The 25,819-nt window shown below is 42.2% G+C and overlaps 2 protein-coding genes across 6 annotated transcripts in view; one reads left to right on the top strand and one right to left on the bottom strand.

Annotated features, from left to right (window-relative positions):
• The window catches only part of MARCHF3 (membrane associated ring-CH-type finger 3), a 158,006-nt gene extending 134,763 nt beyond the window's left edge, over positions 1-23,243 (bottom strand). The window contains exon 1 of the mRNA XM_086410538.1: positions 21,331-23,243. The gene's annotated coding sequence lies outside the window, so the exon portion shown is untranslated. The remainder of the gene's footprint in view (positions 1-21,330) is intronic.
• MEGF10 (multiple EGF like domains 10) overlaps positions 1-25,819 on the top strand; it is a 480,748-nt gene that overhangs the window by 62,819 nt on the left and 392,110 nt on the right. For all 5 annotated transcript variants that reach the window (XM_086410534.1, XM_086410532.1, XM_086410528.1 and 2 more), the window contains exon 4: positions 3,119-3,236. The gene's annotated coding sequence lies outside the window, so the exon portion shown is untranslated. The remainder of the gene's footprint in view (positions 1-3,118; positions 3,237-25,819) is intronic.

Here is a 25,819-nt window from a genome sequence, read left to right as displayed (position 1 = left end):
ACGCCCTCAGTTAGTGTTATTTAAGGCCAAATAAACAAGTTTCTCGGAGAAGGCAACGGTACCCCACTCCAGTACTCTAGCCTGGAAAATCCCACGGATGGAGGAGCCTGGTGGGCCACAGTCCATGGGGTCACTAAGACTCGGACACGACTGAGCGACTTCACTTTCACTCTTCACTTTCATGCATTGGAGAAGGAAATGGCAACCCACTCCAGTGTTCTTGCCTGGAGAATCCCAGGGACGGGGGAGCCTGGTGGGCTGCCATCTATGGGGTCGCACAGAGTCGGACACGACTGAAGTGACTTAGCAGCAAACAAGTTTCTCCTAGACATCAATTGTATCGTGATTATTTGTTGCACGTTGGATTTGCCAGGGAGCTTGTGAATTTCTTGGGAGCCCAACTAGAGTTCCATCCCCATGTCTGCATCCTCAGCAGACCAAAACCTACAATGACATATGCTCAGGAAGTCTCGGTTGAAAGACCAGATCATGTCCCTGGATGACTGTGGGTAAGCTGCATAACTCCATAGGTCATTCATGTCCTCATCCTGGGGATCGAATGGAGTCCAATCAGTAGGCATGTGACTGCCCTAAGATTCTGGGCAAAATGTTATTTGGCAGAATATGTGTATAATATTTCTGAGAAGAGGGTGCATATCTTTTATTGTTTCAAAGACTGTGACTGTTATTGCCCCCAAAAGTTTTACAAATCTTTAGCCTAGCAATAGTTTCCAAAATTACTGAATCCTGAATTCCAACACTAAAAAGCCTTTGAACATGCACACCATGCTCATGTATTAGGTATGCACACATGTATTGTATTAGGTACATTATAAAACAAACATCAAAATGACGAATGTACAAGGTAAATATGAAATAAAGAATATTATCTTTATATTTAAGAGTAAAAACTTTTTTCATCTTACTAAACAATCATCATTTTGTCAAGGGCAGTATGACTGAATATACTTTGTGTTTAAAAATCTAGATTTTATTATCTGTGATACTTTGAAGGTCTAGTTTTAACTTCAATTTATTTTACAAAGATGGGTTTTAATGGCTGTCATAATTTTAAGCAATAAAATCACATAACAACATAAACACTTCCAAACACTGTTTTCACAATGTTTTCTCTATAAGAGTTTCTTTCAAATTCAGCTATTTTCTTACTTAGTCTTAAAATGACATCTTTATTTTGAAAGGACAAATTAACTGTTTTTTCATGACTGTAGGTAGCATACTGTCCAAGTTGCCTATTATCACAGAAGTGGTTACAAAATACAAAGCCATTTCCTTTTTATGAAAGAAAAATGAATATAACTTATCTGTAAGTTTGACAACAACACAAGATAACCGGCAAACCCTTGTGAGGTACAGAACTTTCATGGCCGCTTCTTAACCTTGTACAAAATATTGTACAGCTTCCGCTATCTGTATATTAAGGCTTTTTATTTTTATAAAGTTAACTACAAAGTAGCATCCTGCAGCATTCTGTGTTCCTCTGGCTTCAACAACTTGGCTGCTTACTTATGAATGATGCAGTGAATGAATTTATCTCTTGTAACCTTACCCTGCCATCCTTCTCTAAGCAACAGCTGCTGCTTAAGAGGATATGCTACTCAGTTTTTTCCATAAAACATTTTCATTAAGATTATGAATAAAGCTCATATAGTGGTGGCAATGGAGAAGGCGATGGCACCCCACTCCAGTTCTCTTGCCTGGAAAATCCCATGGACAGAGGAGCCTGGTGGGCTGCAGTCCATGGGGTCGCTAAGAGTCGGACACGACTGAGCGACTTCACTTTCACTTTTCACTTTCATGTATTGGAGAAGGAAATGGCAACCCACTCCAGTGTTCTTGCCTGGAGAATCCCAGGGATGGGGGAGCCTGGTGGGCTGCCATCTATGGGGTCACACGGAGTTGGACACGACTGAAGCAACTTAGCAGTGGTGGCTCACCAAATAGAGGCACTTAGTATATATATGTCATCAGTTAAAGAGAAATGAACAAATACAACAGGTTAGATCTAACATCTTACCAATGTAGAACAAGTCTTTTGCTACCCGTAACGTGTTCTAATACAGTATTTGCTTCTTTAGCAATATCTTCACTAATACTTTCAGCAGTATTTTCTGAAAAGGAAATTCATCTGATTGTTTTCAACATATCTTATCTGGTCTTGTATTAAGAGGAAGAACCAGTGTTTCCTAAAGATATGTTGCTTTTCTACCTTTGGGTACAAGTAAAAGACTTGTCGAGAGAAGTTCAAACCACCATTTAGTTTTATGAAATTTCATAAAGATTAGTAGGTGAATTTAAACATTGGTTTAAAAAAGTTGCAAAGGTTATCCTCCATGTTTTTCTAATCATGGTACCTTCATTTCTCATCAGGAAAGTGTTCATTCTTAATGATAGTAGTTATAAGTCTGTATTTCAGTTATTTGTTTTGAAATCTGAGGGCTGGTTTCTGATCAGAATGGATCATACCATTACTGTTTTTAACTTACAATGCAGCTATCAAAGAGCGTGTCCAGGAATGAAGTGTCAGCTCCTCCATCTTCATATTGTTCCCCTGTGTTTGCTTTCACAATTAGTGATATCTTTAATTCACACTTTGTCAGAATCTTTTTAAGCTATCCGCCTTTTTTTTGGCGATGGTGGGGGGCGGGTTGTTATTGTTGAAAGGTAGTTTAATTGAAACTAAGAATATTCTGCAAATTAACTGGACACATACCAATACAATGCAACATACTATAGACAAGTGAGGGGCCAGACAACACTTATATGTTGAGGGAAACTTACTCCTCCCTCAGAATATAGGGTCTCCTGATTTGAACAACAGGGGAGGGTGAAAATATAAATTTATATATAGTAGTAAAACTTAATTTTACTTATTTTGGGGATATAAAAAGGTGAATAGGAGTTCTAGTATTTTCTTTCCCATGCTCCATTGGTTTATCATGGAAATTTCATTTTCTAAACCCTGATCTAGACAATCTCCAGTGCCACTCCCAACTTAAAAATTAAAAATTAATGGATGTTCTGCTAGAAAGGTATTCTCATTGTTTGACTGCTCAAACAACTCCTAGATAACCCCCAAACTTATGTTTCTTGGTAGCTCTGGAAAAACCCACCATGTACAAGTCTACTGAGTGAGGAATGAAGATGGGTTACCTGGCTGAGTCACCTTCTGTCACCTGGAAGAGAGCCTTCTCGAATTCATCCAGAAGAACCAGGTAAGGTTGGCCAGTCTCTGTCTCCCGATTAGACTACACTCACATACCCCTCAAATGAACTGGCAGTTTTCAGCCTCCACAAACATTAAAACAGGTGATTGTGATGCGTCTCCAAGCAAAATAATTCAGCACACACAAATTTCACTTGCAAGCCTGGACAGCTGCAAGTGGGAGGGATGGGATGTGGGGGTCATATGTTTTCATGGTTGTTCTGGACAGCTCCAGGCTGTGTGGGAAGAAGAAACACATTGTACTCTATTATGTGGAAGGGAAAAGTCTTCTAAATTTAGAATCTTTTAGCACCTGGATTATTTTTGTTTTCTACATTTGCCCCGCTGAGGGGTAGGAGTTCCGGAACTCCAGTGTGTTCTTTGCAGCCAGCAGTAAGAGTCATCCACTGGGCAGGGTGCCAGACAACCCAGTTCAGAGACCAGAGCCTGTTTCAAGAGTCTGGAAGGACAGACATAAACATCCAGAAGAAATTATTTGTATGGTGCCAAGATCTGGTTATTCTTAAGTAAAATCTCTTAAGGCACTAACTTACAAGAACATAGGTAGGTTTTAAAATAAAGACAGGACCAAAAGATGATCTTTGGAACTTTGGAACTTTGTCTAGTCAACTTTCCTTTTAGCTTCTCTTGTGTTGTTTGAGAACTCCCAAGAAGGAGATTCCAAAGCCTCTAATTCCTTTCAGACGTTAGCCACTCTCACAACAAGAAAGTTCTTCAGAAAAACTAAGGATAAGTCACACTTATGAAGGTAACCTTGATTGGCTATGTCTGTATTTGAGGACAGGATGGTGTAGAGACTACAAGTGATGTTCAGTCTTTCTTTCTTTGCAAAGAAAGTTTTGTTGACAAAAAGACAAGAAGAAAAATAATCCAATCTAGGCTGTTTTCTGTGTTTTAGAGATTCCACCAACATTATCTATTATCAGAAAGCCTAAGATAATATAAAGGGTTATTTGTATCTCAGTTAAAATTATATAAACTCTTTTCAGTAGGCCTTTTATAAAGTGACAAGATGGCTCTTATAAATGAAGATTTTATTTGTACTACTTCCTTCACACAGGTTTATAAGCATTGGTATTGTATTTCCTATACGCAGGGACAGAGGTTATTAAATGTGTAAATTGTAACTGGGTTCCTGTTACATGTTTGCATAAGGGATTCTGTATTTTCCCATGGAACTAGGCCCTCCACACCCCACCAATATCAACCACCCAACCTTTCCCCCCCATTTATGACCTTCTTGCATTAAAATGCAAAACCTACTGATAACCTTGCTTGAAATTTGTGATCAGACAGATTGTATTTGAGCTCTTGCATATAACACTGGTAAAGGGACTTCTCTGGCGGTCCAGTGGCTAAGACTCTGTGCTCCCAACGTCAGGGGCCCAGGTCTGATTCCCTGCTTGGAGATCTAGATCCCACATGTGACAATTAAGAGTTCCCAATGCGCAACTAAGACCCAGCACAGTCAAATAAATAAATAAACATTAAAACAAAACAAAATAAAATACACGTCAAAGAAACAGCTACAGAAAGCACTCAAAAAGACAACCAGTAGCCTGATGAGTATTACCATTACAATTAAAAGTTGCCAACAAGAAAATTTTACGTATTTCTCACTACAGAAAGGAAAAACAAGCAAACGGCCTTGAAAGATGAATAATATCATAAATTATTTAGATTGGAACGAGTCCATAGCAATGATCCATTTTTCTGTTCCTTTCCTAGAAGAAGGCTACAAGGTTTACTAAGGATTCTGGGAACTTACTCTTTATTGACCTCTTGTCACAGGCAGGCTTGGGGTTCTGACTGAGGTCAAAGTAGAATGGTATACCTGACCCTCTGGTCATTTACACTGATATCAAAGAGGAATTCTTTCTCTAAAATTAGCAGTGTCTAAAATTAGATAACCAATTTCATAAGGTGTTAAGGAGTTCTACAAGGCACATAAGGATTTAAATATTTATTAGTTATTCATACATTTTTGAAACTAGAAAAGAGATTTTTCAAAGCAAAAATCTATTTCAGGCACGCCTAAATATTTTCTAGGATGTTCCCACCAACCTCTGTCAACAGAGGCCTAGAAGATGAGCTAACTTTACTGCTCACAATCAGCTTACGTCATTTTGGGCAAGAACCCGGCACATAGAGTGATGCAACCAGACCCCATGGCCACATCACTTGTGTTTGCTTCAATCAGAAGCCAACAGACCTCTGCCTGCCAAATGAAAACCACTCCCAGAATTTTCATTCCAGAGGGGAATCTGTGCGACTGTGCTTCCAACCCCTTTCCAACATACTTCCCCTGGATCAGGAATAAAAATATAGACTCTGTGCTTAAGCCGAGAAGGAATAAAGACTAAAAACACGGTTAAGATACTTTTTTTCATTCAGCCTCCACACCACTCAGCTCACCTCTTGAAAGATACAACCTACCTGAAATAATCCTAGTTCAGAGCGTATTAATCTGCATTAATGACCTTTGAAAAGGTGAGTCTAGGAAGACCTTGAGATTCAAGCAGTGAAATGATCTACACAGAATATATGGAACCCATGAGCCAAGGTACTTCTGTGAAGGACTCTGTGCTGGAAGTAAATGAATCCTCAGTGCTCTAAAGACAGATTCAAATTCAGTCATCTCGGCATGCCTCCATCTATTCATCCAAATAAGTGCCGGCACTCTGGGCTTGCATTCAGTTGCTCAGTCTAGCATGAGGGGATGGCTTCTCTCATAATCCAAGGCTCCATCTTGGTCTGGCCCCTCCCAACAAGGTGTGGGGCAGATGCCACAGAGCACTGCTTTTTTTCCCTAATCTTTTGTTAAAATTAGAATATGCAAATATATGCAAAGTTAGGTACTTTTTGTGGTGAAAATTCTTGCATATAAATATTAAACCTTCCTCATACAAATGTTAGTCACTCAATAGTGTCTGACTCTTTAGGACCCTATGGATTGTAGCCCGCCAGGCTCCTCTATCCATGGAATTCTCCAGGCAAGAATACTGGAGTGAGTTGCCATTCCCTTTTCCAGGGGATCTTCCCAACCCAGGGATCAAACCCAGGTCTCTTGCACTGCAGGCAGATTCTTTACCATCTGAGCCACCAGGGAAGCCCAGGTCTTCCTTATATTACCCCAAAAATAAAAGTAAAAAGCAACTGGATTCCCTAAGAGTGTACTTTTCTCCCGTATCCATATACTACTTTACATTAAAAAATGAAGATAAATGAGAGTTTAAGAGAATTCTTTTTTTTTTTTTTTTGAGAATTCATTTTTAACTGCTTACTCCTTATTAGGAATTTCAAACACCAGGCATATCTTTTACTATAACTGTACATAGCTGATTACTGCTTCCCATTTATACTTCTAAAATGTGAAGGCTACCATTTTAATTGGTATTCAGAGGTCTGCTCATGTGCAAACCCAAGCAGTTCAATTAGTTTGCCCAACTGGGAAAGTGAGTTATATAGAAACAAATGGGAATGACAGATTAAAAGGCTATCCTTGTTAATACTTTTAAATTGGGCTAAAGTTAGTTATACCCTGTTGAGTTCTTCCACTTCTTAGGATGAACAATGCGGCGAGCATGGCGAGACATACTGCTTGGCCTCTAATCTTAGCTGTGACATTTCCTGTCTCATGTTCTACCATCAATAGTGACCTACTTGCTATACTATGTGACTTTCCAACTGGGTCTTTTAATGCTCACACATGGGAAACACAATTATTTTTATATTTAGCACAAAGTGTAGCTGTGAAACATTTCAAATGATTTCTAGTTCAAGATATCCACACTAATCTTATTTAGTGGTAATCTTTTTTTTTTTTGCTTTGTCATTTAGGGAAATAACAATAGTTATAACACATTAAAAATAAAGTTTTTGCCTTATTCTTAAATAATGCCACATTATGTCAGTATATAATAAATAGAAAACTAATGAGCAGAAAGTAAAAGAATCGTATGTCCTAGTTACTTGTTTGAAGAACAGGCCACAAATGGCTCTTGTTGGAAGTGACAAGAAACAACACTGCTGGTATTATTTAGGTTTGAAATTCTTAGAAAAGTGGAAATAACTTAATAATGATGATGAAACACTAGAAATGCAACAGAAGTGTACAAAAAGAGCCATAGAATTTGTTAGGTAAAACTAAAAGTCACACAAAAAAATGCAAATTAAGATTACAAATACTGAGCAAGAAAGCCTTACAATACAACAGAAAATGTCTGAAAGTAACTCAGGAAAGTTGATTTGCTAGGCAAAGTAAAACTGCCATGCATAGTTTTATAAATTAAGAAACAAGCCATCATTGCAAATTTATGTAAGTGTGTATGTAACATAGCAAATGACTGTTCAAAATTTTAAGTCTTGTCTTGTCAGCTTTGATCCACAAACCCTAAAGAAATGAACAAAGGATCCAACACTTTAATGAGGAATACGTGTGCCATGCCACTTGTGAATAAGCAAGTTCCCAACACTCAACCAAATCTCCAAAACAGATGTCAGGAGTCTGCAGCACACCTTTTTAAAGTGAATTTCGCAAACTCTGTGGCTATATCAACTCAAAAGCAGCTGCTTTTGTGAATCATAAAGGACCTTTCAAAGCACAGTGTTCACACATGGAAAAGCACACGTTCTACTTTGCCTCTGCCAAAGAAACCTCACTGCCTGCCCTCCCCTTGCCCCCCACCACATATCCTTGGGAAATATTCCAGCAATGTGTGTGTACCCATTATGGATTCTTTCTCATTGCTACTGCTTTTGCTATACATTTTCTATAACCACATGCTGTTTCCCACCCACACAGCTTAGAAAGAAAGAAAGAAGCCTTTGTTGAGCCATGAAAGGGCCAATCTACTGTATATGAAAACTGCCCCATCAGAGGCAGGCTCTCAAGAGCGTATATAGACCATGCACCTGTCTAACTTTAGTAATGATGATACTCTGATCCAGCCCCTTAATTACTGATCTCACTGTCACCTGAATCCTGATGGTTTCTTACCCAATCACACACCCAAATCTACGCAGGTTACAAAGTGAGGAAGAAAGGGGTCCCTGCCAGGATACACACCAAGGAAGAAGTACAATGTGAACAGCATCAAAACATTTTTCTCCTCGCCCCACCTGCCTTTTGACTTGTCTCTGGTACAGAACAAAACAAACTGAAAGAACTGGATTAAAAGGTATGCTCAAATGTAGATGCTGGAAAACCAAAGAAAAGGGAATTCGGAGGAAGGCACTCTGTTTCATTTCTGTCAATCCCATCCAAGTTAATATGTGAGGCAAAGCTGTTTTTCAATTTGCACCTTCATAATTACCTCGGAATAATTAATAACACAGTTCTAAGAATAAATCATTTTAGTAGTTACATGAGTTCAAATGAAAAATTATGTGTAAGCAGAGAAAACAATTTTAAGTGAATTTGCCACTCCAAATTATCATGCAATTATTATTCTCCCTATTTACAACTTAGCCTTATATGTATACCTTCATTTTTAAGGGTTTATGCCCTAGAGCTTCCCTGGTGGCTCAGATGGTAAAGAGTTCGCCTGCAATGCAGGAGACCAGGGTTTGATCCCTGGATCAGGAAGATCCCTTGGAGAAGGAAATAGCCATTTCCTTCCAGTACTTCCTTCCTTCCATTTCCTTCCATACTGATTCCAGTATTCTTGCCTGGGAAATCCCATGTACAGAGGAGCCTGGTGGGCCCCAGTCCATGGGGTCACAAAGAATCAGACATGACCAAGAGGCTAACACTTTTCGTTTTCATGCCCTAAAATGAAAGGAGTTAGAGTCTATAAAACTAAAATCAATATAAAAACTAGAGTTACGAGTATTACTAAGATTTCTTTCTTAGATTAAGCTTTTGAACTTTTATGTAATACTATTGTAATAGTAAATCTATCTTTTCTCCAAAAAACTATGATATCTATATTTTGTTTTCCCTCAGAGAAGGAATGAAAAGTAGACTTTTTTAGTTCTCAAATTTTACAGGAAAAAAAACTAAGGTGCACGTACCTAGCTCACTGATGGTTAATATCCTACCTTATTCTTAGTGTAGGAGATAAAAGACTGACCATGGATTCTTAGAGGTTAAGCCTTCTAAACATTAATTCCTTCATTAACTTACTCCCCTGATCATTCTTTTTACATATACCACCTCTGCCGTCATGGAACTTAATTAATGGGGGAAACAGACAAACACAAGTAGACAAGTTGGTTAATTACCTAAGGTTGTTTAAGAACCATACTGGAAACAAAAATGGGACAGAAACAAGGAATTGAGTGGGTGCCCTAAGCAGATGAGATGGAAGAGCCCTGGGAGGTGCCTGTGATGAGAAGCCCTGAATGGAAAAGAGGTAGCTGTGTGAAGGGACATGTGACCCAAGCAGAGGGAACAGCAGATCCAAAGGGTCAGAGGTGGGAGTGAGACTGGTTTATTAGACAGCAAGGAAGCTGCTGTGGTTGGATAACTGAATGAGGCCAAGAGGGTAAGTGGTGACACCATAGAGAAGGGCGGGACCCTGCAGGCTACAAGAGTCTTGAGACTGTCCTCCAAGGCAAAGGAAAGCCACAGAGCTGAAGGAACATGAGCAGATGAACCTGAGTCTCGAACCAAGCCTGCCCACTATGTGGCATAAGCAAATTGCTGGCGTGTCTTAGATGTTATTAATAAATTCCTAATTTGTAAAAGACACTCAATAAATAATGACCAGTTATAATCATCAGTAATTATCATTATTGTTAATGTTCTGACATGTAAATAAAGTAAATAAATTTTTTTCCATTCAAATAGGGCTATAGTGTAAAATGATATATCAGAAATACCGAATTATTGAGAAATAAGCAAAATAAATCTTTTTTATTCTGTAAAGATCATATTCTTATCAAAAAATAGACATGAATTAGTACATTCAAATTCATTAGGGCTTATTGTGGTTCTAATCAGAATAATTATTGATCTTGGCTCAGTTCTGTCCTTAATTAGTCTGCATTGTGGCTTTTCTCTCCTTGTCAACCTATAGCCTTGTCATTTTGTATCCAGAACTGTGTAGCAGTTCAGTGGTATCTATCAACTACACAGCAGTCATAAGGGCGAATTTCACAGCTATTTTTCAAGTCACTGAGTGCAGTGAAAGTGAAACTGAAGTCGCTCCGTCGTCTCTGACTCTTTGCGACCCCATGGACTGTAGCCTACCAGGCTCCTCCGTCCATGGGATTTTCCAGGCAAGAGTACTGGAGTGGGTGATAATGGCCTGATAGCATCTACTGCCTACCTCATTTCCACACACACAACTTCTTTCTTACTAGCAGAATCCTGATACTGTCCTCTTGCAAGTGACTGATGTAGAGATGGGGCATATAATGCTATTGTAATCCATGAGAAGACAAGACAGGTCTTCTTGGATTCTTCTGGGTAAGGTTTCCATACTCTCCAAAAGAAGAACCTGGAAGGGGGGATCAGTTTTCTGTGCCGTAGATATTGTCCTGCCTGCAACGACATGTCAGTACCACTGTTACCATCCTGCAAAAGAAAAGGACTAGTCTTAGGTGAAACAGTCCCTGAGGCCATCAGTGGCAGAAAGATGAAAGAGATGAATCAAACCTGTATCACTGTCTTTGTGTCATTGAGTCAACCAATCCTGCCGCCTGACCTGCTTCTTTCATGAGATAATACACTTCCTTACCACGTAGGTCAGTTTGCATTAGGGAATTCCATTTTGTGCAGAAGGTGTCCAAGCATGTTACCTCCACATGGACATTTCCATTTGGAAACATCACTCCTTCCTTTGGCTCTGGGAAGGTCTGCAAATGGAACTAGGACTTCTGACTCCAGCCCAGAGAACTCCAGCCGTCCTGGATACGAGCTGATACAGCATTTTAATTTTGATGCAACACTGGGATAGTCACCCAAAAAAGCCCAAGGGGAAAACACCCTAGAAATCACCACAGGAAGACGGTACTTTGGTATGTGTAGCTGATACCAAATGGCCTGTCTCTGGCTTTCCCGATCTTTCAAAAACTTTGACTTTCATCTCCCACTTGCTTAGGACAACTGTTTTTTCCCCAAGACCCAAATAAAGCACAGCTCTCATTGGCTTTTTTTCCCCCCATAAGGCTGCCGATTGTGAACCCTTATCTAATTACAAGAATATGAGCAGAGAACATGCAGGACGAACACAGATCCCAATTCAAATTGTGGTGCTGGAGAGGACTCTTGAGTGTCCCTCAGACTGCAAGGAGGTCAAACTAGTCAATCCTTAAGGAAATCAACCCTGAATATTCACTGGAAGGACTAATGCTGAAGGTGAAGCTCCAATACTTTGGCCACCTGATACAGAGAGTCGACTCACTGGAAAAGACCCTGATGCTGGGAAAGATTGAAGGCCAAAGGAGAAGCGGGTGGCAGAGGATGAGGTGGTTTGGAATAGCATCACCAACTCAATGGACATGAATCTGAGCAAACTCCAGGAGATGGTGGAGGACAGGGAAGTCTGGTGTGCCACAGTTCATGGGGTCACAAAGAGCTGGACGTGACTTAGTCACTGAACAGCAACAAAGCACAGATCCCAGGCACAGGCAGAAACACCCCAGAGAGGAGGTGCAGTATGGCCATTTGTAGGCAGGGGGGGTTTCCTCCCTCCTGAAGAGGAAGGAGGAAATGCTATGGTCATGATAGGATGCTGCCTGTTTTTGTTTTAGCTGTGCAAGATTATTTTAAAATTGAAAATATTAAAGACCCATAAAATAAAATATTCATCTTGGAAAAATGGCACAGATGATAACTGACTATGTAGGGAAGGGATACAGTGGGATTAGGGCTTAATGGAGGTACTGGTGGGGGTTGGGAATGAAGTGAAACAAAGATTACATAAATGTCTACAATGATTCACAATAAGCAAAAAAGCAGTATGGCTTGAAACCAAAGTAACCATTCCAGTCTAATAAGCATTTTTCCTATGAGAAAATTATAGAATTATAAATTTAGCTCATAATGGAGAACAGAAAGCATAATGCACACAGATTTCATAATGTTGCATAGTATTTGAGAAGCATTACTTAGAAAATGGGGTGAACATTATAACTGGTGAAAATTTGCTGAAAGATTGTAATTAAAACAGAATAGTAAATGGTGCCTTAGCTCTCGAAAGGGTCACTATCAGAATCCCACTTAATGTCTTCGTGACTAATCTGCAGCGAAAATGGGAATTCATTCAACGTAAGGACTAGGTTTAGCTGTGAGACATTGTCAGGGGCAGGAAAGTGGGGGAAAGATATCTTGAAGAGTTAGAAACAACGCATGTTAAGTAGGTCACGATAAACAACCCGAAACACCAAAAATAAAAATTAAATAAATGAAGGCGACAAAACTGAAACTTGCAGGCAACAATCTTGAAGGGAAAGAAAAAAGTGACAGCTATTGACATTAGCTATAAGGCAATTACCCATCTCAAAAAAGAAACAGGCCAGGGTTTGTCACAACAACAAATTAAGGACTTAATAAAAGATGCATCAGTTCACATAGCCTTGCTTTTAAAGAAATCAGGGTGACCCTACCCCTCTTTTTCCTATTCTGAGTATGTCAGGTTTGGCTTTTGTGGAAAGCTTCATCTCTTTGGTTGTAATGAATATGTCTAGTGTTAATAGAGATGTGTGATCTTGTTTCTTAATGATAGAAAAAGTGAGCAGGAGGTGGTAAGAATGATTAGGCAGGTGAGGGAGGGTGTCACTGGCAAGCATGGGTTAAGCTGGTGAAAAGTGAGGTTTCGTGAGGCTAATTACTTTTGCACTGCGGAAGGCTATAATATCCCAGGGAGGAGGAGCTGCGCTATTGTGATCTTTTTCTTAGCACCAGAAACACACACACACACCAGAATGCTCTAGGAAATTCCTTTGAAAATGGTCAAAAATGCAGTTACTCCTGCAGGGAAAAGATGAATAGTAACACTGATTAAAAGAACGTTCATAACGTAGAGTTCTTACCTGAACAGAAGGGAAAGAGAATATTAAAGAAAGAAAAACATTATTGCAGGGTGGGGCTACAGCAGACAAAGTTGAAATTAGGAAAACTTAGAAGGTTAAGGATAAAAACTTGTGGAGTGTGAGAGCCTCTGTTGGGTAACACACTCACAAAGTGTAAGAGGAAGAGGATTGGCTCTTAGGGATGCTCAGAAGCAGACTTGAGAAAATGCCAAAGCCCTGACAACAGGGAGAACCTCCACTGACTGTGCCCTGTGTGTTGCACTCAGGTTTGCCTCAACCCCCACCCCTCCACCCAAGCCTTCCTCAAATCCTCCCAAACCCCAGCTCCCAGGGGAAAGCAGAAGCCCCAGGGTATGTAGGGACGGGTGCTCCTGACACAAGATCCAAAAGAAACCAGTGGTTGAGTCCATGACCTAATCTAGGGTGGCTCATCTTCTCTGTTGCCTTAAACATTGAAATAACTTTTAGATGTAATCACTCAATCTTCTAGTGATATTTTCTTGGCAGATATGAGAAGAAAGCACCTATATTAAGAGAGGCTTAAGCTCCCAGATGAGATGGAAAATAGGGGTCCTTGATCTCTTGCAGTCATTTAAAGCCCGTTAAGATCTAACATAAAAGGGTTATCCTAATGGCCCTGACCTCAGGGAGTTATGCTTAACTTAGCTGATCCATAAACTGCCTGGACCCATAGTATGTATACCACCTCAGTAACCCAGCACTGAGGTGAGAGCTGGTATTTATCTAAGCCCTCAGACTGGGTCATAAACCTGACTATGTAAGGACAATGCTTCCTGAACAAAGGGTGATTTATCAATGAAAAATATTATGCAAGTTAATCTCGGAAATAAAAATCTGCTGGAATTAAAAAAAAAACAAACTTAAATGCTAAGCTCCCCCATTATGCTGGGCTTAGGATACTAGCAGCCTCTAGGCACAGCACCATCTAGCTCCTGCAAGGCCCCTAAACCTCCTATGGCCAAACCTAGGTAGTCACCTGCATTGGATGGCAAAAGAGGCCAAGCCACCTGAGACTTCAAACGATCAAGCTTGAGGCTGTCCCAAGTCTCAAAGTGGGACCCATGAGTCAGCTGCTTTGTCAAGATATGCCAACGGGTATGGGAACATCAAAGGAACCAGGGGAGATGGCCTGGTTGGGGCAGTGGGGAGTTGGAGACATTCTTAAAGACACAACACGGAGATGGTAAGAGAAGGCGACAAGGCAGGGATGGAGCAGAGAGACCCTGAGGGTGCAATGGGCAGGCATGGATGACAGTTTTATGAATTTCTAAGACTGGGCTACAGCAGAAAGTTTGGGACTATGATTCAGTTATTACTGTCATGCAGACTTTGGGTAAATATCCTATGCATGTCCTTTTAAGGCCTTGCAGTGTTCACCTATAATTCTTTATAGTCTCTAGTGCACCTAGCAACTAGTTCTTGTACACCATCTCTTGAGAAGCTAGAAGATGTCAGGTGTGGTCCTTGCCCTTAAGAGGCTCACAGTCTGGAGGGAGGGATTACAGCAGGCAAGGACTCTGCTGGTTGTATACAACCAGGCCAAAGAGGAACACAGAAAAGGTTCCCAAAGGTGCTTATACTTGAACTGCATTTTGAGTTGGCTAAGCTGAGAAAAGGTGCTACCTGTGATAGACATTCAGTTACTACTTGCCAATTCGTTTCTGTTCATTTGGTTTGTGAGGACTGCCTGGAAGATTGTTCAAGGACTAGGAGATAGTTCTTATCACCATTGTTTTTATTATTGTCGATCAAAAAGATAAACCTATCCAGGTTAGTGTCTATGGGTATAATCTGAAAATTATTATACCTTATCTTTGGCTGAGGTGAGGGGTGCACTTGTAATTTTTCTAATTATAAGACGTCTTCTCATTATACTTATTTCATAGCAAAAAGTTTTAAAAGCTTTTGAAACGATCACATTTTGTTCACTTGAAATATGTGTGTATATTTTAGCATAAAATATACTTGGCATCTGCTAACATAATTGTATGGCTACGCCTTGCAAAAACTTGATTTCTTTTTAATCAAATTTTTAGAATCATACTGGGTTGCTTGCCAGTGCTGCAATAGTGAGCAATAAATACATCATTAGATCAATGGTGGTTGGATGATAGATTACTCAAAAAATAGTTCCAGCCAAGAAGAACAAGCCCAGAAGTCTCATTGTGCAAAGATTAATAAAATACTGTTTAAAACATAGATCCTGAGTTAATATAGCAGGGAAGAAAACACTGTAAAATAAAACAGAACAGCCTTGGGTTTATAATGTAGGGATATTGATCATGGATTTTCCAAAGTATTCTAGAACAGCCACACTATCATAAATGCCTCTGATTAGACTCAGAGATGAGAAGGAAAACATTATAAAAAAGAAAGGAAACTAACCATGGGAAGGCTTGCTGCTACAATAAATTATTTAAAGCAAGCAGGGCTAGTGGGTTGTGAAGACAATACAAAACAGAATCAATGCCCCCAAGAAACCCCAAACCATCAGCACCTCTATAAATTTCTTACCACCCTTTCTGGCATTTTACTGGAGGTATTTCTTTCCCACCCCTCTTTCCATCCCATCCCAACTATGACCCTTCACTTTTTTGCCAATTCTTTTCTCAGGGCTTAACTTTTGTTTTTCTTCTCTAACCCAGGATATTGTATTCAGTTGTATTTCTCAGCGTGTATCACAAGAGTATACGCAAGGACACAGATGAGTGAATCTGTCACTTTATTCATCTGGATCTTAAATTTCCCATGGAAACTATATGCTGGGAATATTTAATAAGATACTCGTAATAACATGACTTTCATATTATCCTTCTTAGTTTTTCTTTTTTCTTAATATTGTTATAGTTAATCCACAAAGTTAAAGCTAGAGTAGAACTTCCATAGTTCAATGACCATTCTATTATTAGAAGATATTACTGAATCCAAAAACCAAAGCGAAGGTAGGAACTTAAGGGGGCATTATGGAGGAGAAAAAGTCAAAATGGCAAAGGTTTAAGTATTAGGAGATGTTAAAAAGGCAGATTGATTTGAAAAGTAAATTTTTTATATATAGATTTCACCATGGGAATAAGGATATGGAAAGAAAAGTCAAAAACTTGAATTTGTCAAATTTTTTTTGCCAAAAAATTTTGCCAAAAGTGTGTCATGGGCCCCCCCCCCAAAAAAAAAAAAAATTGTGAGAATTGTTGCTTAGAACCTTGCCATGACCTATGGCCAGTTTCAAGAAAAGTAGCAGTCTACTGTAGTTTTTTTAACTAGGCATAAATCAGTACCATTGTAGAATCAGGGGCTGTGATTATACCTTAGACTTTGGACATTTTCTAGGTCCATCCAATCACACAGAAGCTGGGCAAATTCTTTTTGCCAGCTTAACATTATTAGCCATACAACATGACTCAATAGGCAACATACTGTTCTAAAATAGTACAGTTCTAAAATATTAAGTCTCCCAAATTCTACATATAGGCTTTGCTGCATTTGGATTCTGTGACCTTTTGCAAATTATTTGCCATTCTGGGTCAAACCTAGATGGTTAAGGTCAGGATCATTGAATTATTATCATATTAATGTATGGTGGGTGGCTGGTTAGCTTTAGAAAGAAAATTGTTCCAAGGTCACACGCAATATAAAAAATTTGAAAAGGTGGGAAAAAAAAACTTAGATGATATGAATGACTAAGCATGACTCTATCATCTCATCACAAAGTTACATAAAAACAATTCCAATACAAGATCAACTTCTCAGTTATTGGTGTCATCTTTGGATGTGAAAGAAAAAAATATAAATAAGGTTGGCTCTTGGTATCTGGGGATGAGGAACCTGTGGATAAGGAATGCTGACTGAACTATGCCACTTTACATAAGGGGCTTGAGCATCCTCAGATTTTGGTATCTGCAGGGGTGGGAGTCCTGGAACCAATCTCATGAGGATACTGATGGATGACTGTATTATTATTCTTTTGTGGCTGCTGTTTGCTCATCTGTAACAAAGTGAGAAAAAATCTTTGCACGCAAAGGATTGTTAAGATAAGCAACCTATAAACATGCCTGCCAAGTGTTCCTCAGAACATAAATTGCTCCATAAAAGTACCGGTAACGACCCGGTGGCCTGGAAGAATCCAAGTTCAGTGTTCTAGCCCATACAGGTTCTTTTGTTAGCAGTGAACTAAATATTCTGGGCACATCTGATCTCAGAGAAGTCACCTGGTTATTAGGTACTTGGAAGGTAGGAAGAGGGAAGGGCAGCAACTTCCGACAGATCCTTTCTCTTTTAAACTTTACCTAGGAGTGTTAAACACTGAAAACTATGCCAGTCTGAAAGGGAAGAACAGAATCTGAATGTATCAAACTACATATAAAAAAGCTAATTGATATGATTAATATATCAAAATCACACTGATTTTTTTAACAGCTGCTTTTTTAAAAGTTAACTGATTTATTTATTTATATGGCTCTGTCGGGTCTTAGTTGCAACATGCAGGATCTTTGTTGAATCATGTGGTGTCTTTCACTGCAGTGTACAGAGTGCACGGGCTTCAGCAGTTGTGGTCCACAGGCTTCATGCTCCATGGCATTTGGAATCTTAGTTCCCCAACCAGGACTGAACTTGCATCCCTTGCCTGCAGGCTTCCCGGGTTGTGCTAGTGGTAAAGAACCCCCCTGTCCATGCAGAATACTTAAGAGACGTAGGTTCGATCCCTGGGTTGGGAAGATCCCCCGGAGAAGGAAATGGCAACCCAATCCAGTATTCTTGCCTGGAGAATTCCATGGACAGAGGAGGATGGCAGGCTACAGTCCATAGGGTCACAAAGAGTTGGACTCAGCATGCACACACCCTTGCATTGCAGGACATATTCTTTACCACTGGGCCACCAGGGAGGTCCGCACACTGCTTTGAAAGGAGAGGTGGCAATCAGTTCTCAACCCTTCTCCCTGTGATCTAAGAAAACCTGTGTACCTGATTAATTGGATACCTCAAAATACTTAAGATGATTTTCTGAAACTGAGACTCCCTGAGCCTCTGGGTTGTGGCCTGGGACACTCTCCTGATCAACAGGCAGACCAACTACAGCTTCCTAAGGAGATCCCTGACCTCAGACAAGTCTGCTCTAGCCCCACTGAGGTTGTAGCTCCCAAGCTTGGAGTGAGTTAAAGGTGGCTCTCAAGAACTGAAAGTCTTGTACCCTCCAGGGAGAAAAGCCCAACAATGTGAGTTCGGACTTGTAAGGTTACCCCAGAGCACCCCAGGAACCCACTGGACCTGGAGGAGGGAAGGGATCCAGCTGGGGTGAGGTCTCAAACTACCTTGCTTCCCAAGACAGACTTCCTTAGAATTGGGGCTAACCTGGAGCAGGGATTCCTAAGGAGTCCCCAGACACTTCTGAACAGAGGACAAAGGGTACCATTGTTTAGGACACAAGAGTTTACCTATAAATTTACCTATAAATTTCACAAGGCTAATAAATGCCACCTGGAAATTCTGGAACAATCATTTATTGAATCAACTCACAGAGTGTAATTGTTCTTTTATATTATAAATGCCCTTGCAGTGTTTCTCAAAATATTGTGAGAGGATCCCTGACATCAGAGTAACTTGTGGGTGCTTGTTAAAGATATAGATTCCTAAGCCCCGCCCCAGATTCCTGAATCTAACCCTGGAGACTGAAGTACAGCCCATCAACTGAATTTTTAAGGAGAAGCCCAGTTGACTCAGGTGACGCATATCAAGACAGGAGAATTATTATATCTACACAGTCCATCAGAAATATATGGATTAGGGGTTAGGATATTTTCCCCCTAATGTTTAAGTACCATAAAAATGAAAACAATGTTTGTGATAAGTTCTTAAGAACCATGCCAGTATTTTCTATCCACGTATAATAAGCACCATTATTAAAATGTGATTACGAGCAAAAAATTATTAGGTAAAATATCAACCCTGCTTCTCAAAAACACTGCGTTTATTTTGTCACCAAAAGTAATTATGCTATTAAAGGAATTTATAGTTTTTTTAAGTATCAGTCACTTGGCTGCAGGAACTTAATAAGCTGTTCCACTCCTCCTATAGCCATTTAGTCATCAAAAGTTTAGTGATAAGCCTTTTTAAAATTATTATTATTTTAAAGTATAAATTGTGAACCATTGCACCTAGTGATTAGGCTGAATATGAATTTATATTCGAGTGATAAATTCTTAAAAATATGTTTCATTAGAATTACTAAGGCAGTCAGAGCTAGTAGATTAAATAGCCTCTGTAGTAACATTCTGTTTACTTCTATTAAGATTTTTTTGGGGGGGTGCAAAACAGTTCCGTTTTAATTCATTCTCTCAGAAGCAAAAGGAAACAGTTTCTGATATACATGCTACTGCAAAGCAGTAAACCAGTGTTGCATGGTTATCCATGGTTATGTGACAAGCTCTACATTTCTTTTCTACAGGGATTTTTTTTTTTTCCTCCTTATATACTCCCCCTTTCCAAACCATGCCTATAATTATTTCACAAAATACAGTTTGCCATTTCTGAAGAATCAAGCACTCCTTCTCTCCCTTACCAAAAATCACATGTTCAGGCTGAACTGTGAATGAAAATGGACCTGAGAGGAGGCTTTGTCTGTAGCATGTTGTTTCTACTAAGGGTTGCCCCCTACCCATGTTCCACCCTAGAGCTCCCAGTGAAGTATACATACTATGTTTTAACAGATGGGCTGGCTGGCGGCTGCTGGGCTATAAAACACGAACTGGGAATCTGCTTGGAGTGGTATTGAATTGAATGCTCATAAAGTTCATGGACATACACTGACCCAGACAGACTAGGCAGATCCAGACATGCTCACACACACACTCATCATACACCCCACAGATCAGATGACGTTCAAGGCAGTTTCCCCCTCCATATCTCTTTCATTTGCTTATCAGTTATATACACACACATATAAATACACACATATATAAGCACATCTACATATGCATGGATAGCTATACATCTCAATGTTTTTATACATTCTCAAGGATCAAAATATCCTCCAATTCTGTCCCTAAGTCTTTACCTAGTACTCTCAGTAAGCTCTCTCTCATTCATGTTAAATAAGAATTACAAGAAGACAATTCTATTTAGTCCACACATAATATAAATTACATGTATGTAACCACCCTCGAAAACAAAACAAAAACAGCTGCTTTTACCCCTTATCAACCAGAGGGGGGAAAAAAATCTTTCCCAGTCTGAGTCACAAACATGAAGTGTCAGGTTTAACCTTGAATCCTCTGTTGTCAGTTCCTGTCACAACTTCATCACTTAAACATACAGGAGCTCAAACAAACACCAACCGACCAGCCTGGTGGTCGTTTTCACAGTCTTTTGGATTCCCCGAGGCCTCCCAGCATTGGGACGGACAGCAGCTACCCTCTGCCCTAACGAAGTCCTTCGGGCACACTTTGCATAAGGATGCAGAGGTCCGAGCACCTCACGAGGGATGTGGATTCAAGTGCTAATGGGAAGTAATTACTTTACAAAGTTTTATATCTGCGCTGTCAATTCCCTTTAATAACTGCAAAGCACCAAAGCCGCTGCTACAGAACCTGACTGGTACTAAAGTTCTCTGACCCCTAAAGACCCACCCGAGCCGGATGATCACTGGCATCAGGCACAGGGCTACCTCTTCCCGCCGACTCCGGCACGTGTTAATTTTTTAGGAACCCATCTTCAAGCTTCTAGGAACTACTGTTCGCACGCCACTGGACACGAAGACAGCCCCTAGCGCGCGTGTCACCGCTGTAGAGGGCCAGGGGACGCGTCCTCGGACCCCATCTAATGATGGCAATTACAACACACCAAGTTTTCGCCAACGCAGAGCCGTGTCCTGGGCCGATTTGGGAAGCTTTGAAACAAGAAGTTCGGGAGTGGGGGGGTGCTGGCAAGGAGCGAATACCGCCAAGCCCTGACCTCCCAACAAGCCGATACGCTCGCACGGACAGATCGACGCGCGCCAGGACGCGTCCAGTACCCCACCCCCCACCCCCGCGCCCCCCAGTCGCCGAAAGACGCAAGGGGAGCCACTCTCCTTGCGCGCGGCCACTCACCCTCGTAGCCGAGTCCTGATCGCAAACCGACGCCCCTGCTGCGAGTCCTGAATCCCAAGTTGCCCCGAACCGGCGACAGCCCTGGCCGACCGGGGCACATTAGCTCCGGAAGGCACCTCGGAGGGAGCACGACAAGCCCAATGGTAGCCCCGGCTCAGCAGCTGCCCGGAGCGCGCCGACAATTCACGGACCTGCTCTGAGAATGAGGCGGACAGCCGTGTAGAGGCAACCCGGCTCCGGAGGTAGGCGGGGCCAGGAGGCGGGCGGGGCGGAGTCAGCCCGGGGCCAGCCCCGCAGGGCGGGGCGCCCTTCCAACCGTGACTGGTGGTGCCTGCAGCCAATCGCAACTGCGTCAGGGCCCGGGGCGGCAGAGGGCGTTGCTGAGCGCCTGGCTCCGCCCCGCCTCCGCCGTCCAATCGCCCGCAGCTGAGGGCTGGCTGGGCTACGCGCCCGCGGCGGGGAAATTGGCAAAGGTGTGGAGCCGACACTGCGGGCTGGCGCTTTGGGGGCGGCCGCGGCTGGACCCCGACGCCTCGGAAGGGAAGTGGTGGCCCCGGAGGGCCCTTGTGGGCCTGGGGCCGCCTGGAAACACCTTGAGTCGGCGCGCTGTGGAGCCGGAAGCCCGAGCGCCCCGCGGGCCGAGACTGGATGGACACCGTCCATCCCTGGCGCCCGCAGGAGGTGCGGAACTTGGCGTTCCCAAAGGGGGTCAGCAGGAGGAAACTGAGGCCCAAAGATGATGAAGCCCGGGCTGGATCACGGAGCCACGGGTGGACATCCGGGATGAGAACTGCGAGCTCCGGGTTTTCTGAAAAGGTTCTGACTAAGGTCTGATGTTATCTCCGAAATAAATCTCCAACTCCACCAACCCCGCCGAGAGTTCACGACACCGTCCCTCCTCACCCCGACCCTCCAAACTACCCGCAGCAGGGACTTTACAGGTGCCTAGGCTCCCTTCCCGAGGCTCCCTGGCACCTGCACAGGGCCCCGGGGCGAAAGGAAGGCTTGGGGCGCTCGATAGTGGGGCTGTCTGGCGGGATGACCTCCGCAGAGGTGGCTCCCCCTGCCGCTGTCCGTAGGGTCTGCTGGATGGACCAGGAGCGTCCCATCTTGGCGAGCAGGAACGCCGCAGAAAGAACCCCGCCTGTCTCAGACTGCGCACTCTCGCCCCCTCTCCTTTGGAAGTCCCTGGTCCTAGTTAGACACCTTCGTAGTGCCTGGACTTGGGGGCATTCTGAGCTCGCTGGGTCAATCCGTGGCTGAGTGGCCTCGAAGGAAGGCTTTGTGGGCTCTGTCCTCCCTGGACAGCCAGGTCACTGTTGCTCATTTTCTCCGCGGATCAGCTTTTCAGCCAGGTTTTAAGTCTTTGCAGAGCTGGGGGTGTCAAGAGTCACAAAGCAGAGCTGGGTGCTGCTTTCCAGTCTGAGGCCTAGAATGTTAGCAAGCCCTTGACTGTAAGCTGTTCGTGGGGAGCGACCTCTGTATGCATTCCACAGGTAGACACCCAACCCATGTTAGTGAAATGAAGATTTGCATGGCAGGACGGGAGTCAAGCTCCCTGGCACCCTGACACTCACCTCCATCACTGACTGTTGTCTCCCACACATCCCATAAGTCCTAAAGGTTGTAGTCTCTCAGTATAGTTAACTATTCAGGATATCACACATGAGGGAGTATAGACCTCATGAGGTGTTATTTCAGTGGCTCCCTAGTCCCCTATACGAGTTCGATCCCTGGGTTGGAAAGATCCCCTGGAGAAGGGAATGGCTACCCACTCCAGCATTCTGGCCTGGAGAATTCCATGGACTTATAGTTCTTGGGGTCGCAAAGAGTCTGACAGGACTGAGTGACTTTCATTGACCCTCATAAGGACCTGCATCATAAGTAGCTCACCTCTCAAGAGCAGGTTCTGATGAGGGTCATTGGCAAGAAGGAAGGAAAAGGCCTGTGGCTGAAAAACAGTGAAACGGCCCCTCTAGCAGGGAAGGCTGCACTCTGAAGGGAGCTATGTGCTTGGACTGAGTTTCAAATTGTGTCACCTCATCTCCCCATCTCAGTGGGGAAAGCAGGCTGTCAGGGGGGCAAGAAAATCAGGGTCTGGACAGTCCTTAGTAGGCCCTGAAAGATTGATTGTGCTAAGTCACTTCTGACTCTTTGTAACCCTGTGGACTGTAGCCTGCCAGGCTTCTCTGTCCATGGGATTCTCCAGGCAAAAGTTCTGGAGTGGGTTGCCATTTCTTCCTCCAGGGGATCTTCCCAACCCAGGGATGGAACCCATGTCTCTATGTCTCCTGCATTGGCAGGCAGGTTCTTTACCACTAGGCACCACCTGGGAAGCCCTGAAATATAAATTAGTCATGCAGACATTGTGCATATTTAAGCCCTTCCTCCCTGGTGGCTAAGACAGTAAAGAATCCGCCTGCAGTGCAGGAGACCTGGGTTTGATCCTTGGGTTGGGAAGATTCCCCTGGAGAAGGGAATGGCTACCCATTCCAGTGTACTGACCTGGAGAATTTCATGGACAGAGGAGCCTGGCAGGCTACAGTCCATGTGGTAACAAAGAGCGGGACATGACTGAGCGATTTTCACTTTTTCACTTTCATCTAATGAACCAAAAGACTGGTACAGGCAAGGAAGACCATTCCATCCAGTTCCAACAGTTGTTTAGCATGCTGTGGAGAATGGCCTTTTCCCACAAGGAATTAGATGTAGACCATGTGAATGGAATATATACTAGGTCTGTCTATACTAAGGTCAGGATGGGAGCTACAGGAAAAATGTCTCTTCCTGGATTTTTTTTTCAACTCCTGGATGACTGGAGAAAAAGTTTTCTACCAGTGTTTATCATATTAACACCCTGTGAAGGTTTTGCACAGGTGCTAATATTATTTTTTTTTTAAATCACCTTGGTAGTAGGAGCCAAACATTGGCTGTTGACTACACTTGATATAGTATTTATGTTAGATAATGAAAAAAGGAAATAGGAAATGTCTTTTCATGAAATAAGTTACAACTAAACAAGTAACTTCCATGTTCCAATTTCCAAGCTTTTCTGTTTGTTTGTTTCACAGAGACCTTCCTATCCATGAATTCATAGACAAGCAATGGTCTTGTTTTCCCTTATAGGATGGATGACATTGGAAGGAGCAGAGCAGATTACATTCATATTTCCATGCCATGTTCTGTTGTAATTGGCACTTGACAGGAGCTTATCAATCAGGCATGCTGCTGCTGCTGCTGCTAAGTCGCTTCAGTCGTGTCCGACTCTGTGCGACCCCATAGATGGCAGCTCACCAGGCTCCCCTGTCCCTGGGATTCTCCAGGCAAGAACACTGAAGTGGGTTGCCATTTCCTTCTCCAACGCATCAAAGTGAAAAGTGAAAGTGAAGCCGCTCAGTCGTGTCCGACCCTCAGCAACCGCATGGACTGCAGCCCTCCAGGCTCCTCCGTCCATGGGATTTTCCAGGCAAGAGTACTAGAGTGGGGTGCCATTGCCTTCTCCGTTATCAATCAGGCACAGACTTACTCTATTCGTTGCCAGTCCCCCTAATGATCTCTTGAGTTGGGATCATCCCCATATTCTATTAATACAAAGGAAAAGTAAACCTATTACTTGTCTAAGAACTCATTATGGTCCTATTTGTATGAAACAAACAAAACAAAACAAAACCATGGGAATCTGAACTTGGAAATCTCTTGTTTAGTTCTTCCTGTTTCACCGAAAGAAATATTCTCTCTCTCAAAGGAATGAGGAAGTTTATGGAATGGCTTGGAAGATTGAGAAGGGAAGAATGAGAAGATTGAGGTGGGACCATGGAAGCAGGGCTGGTCCCTTTGTGGATGGTGAGCAAATTTGCCTACAGGCACTCTCACCCACCTCTGACACAGAAAGAATATTTTGGGACCTCCTAAATTTCAATAGGGTGTGACTGATAGGAGCACTGGGTTCTAGTCTGAGTGACTGCTGTGGTGAGTGCTCCTGGCAGTCACTTAACCTCTGTTTACCCTTGCTTCCTTGATCGTAAAACAGCAGTGGCTGAATCCACTGTATTTATCTACTTAAGGCGGACACCATGCCTATGGTGACACAGCACTGTAAATGTACCAGCTGCTGAAAAGGAGAACAAGACAACGTTGAAATGGGAAAATAGTGTGGTCTGAACAATTCCCTTTTACAATAGCAATTTCTATTCATTTTAATCTCATTGGATTACTGTTCTTCCATGGAAATGAGGGCAAAGGGCCCTCACAGTCCTTTCCCTCACAGTCCTTTCAAAACTTTCATGTTTTGAAAGTTTTACTTACTGAATAGTATTTTTCCCCTTTCCTATGTCTACCACCTCTTTCAACATATATTCAACTTAGAAACTTATTCAGAATTTGAACAGGTTGAGCAAAGAAATGCAGTCAGAAGTAGCAGATTCTAAATACTAGCTAGGCTATGAGTTCATTTTGAGACCTTCGACAAACCATTAAAATTTCCCATACC

The sequence above is a fragment of the Bos grunniens genome, chromosome 7 (assembly GCF_055505025.1).
Source record: "Bos grunniens cultivar Pamir isolate PY7600 chromosome 7, Bosgru_T2T1.0, whole genome shotgun sequence".
In the NCBI taxonomy this organism is placed as follows: domain Eukaryota; kingdom Metazoa; phylum Chordata; class Mammalia; order Artiodactyla; family Bovidae; genus Bos; species Bos grunniens.
The sequence above is the reverse complement of the archived record's forward strand: the minus strand, read 5'-3'. Positions and strand labels throughout refer to the sequence as shown.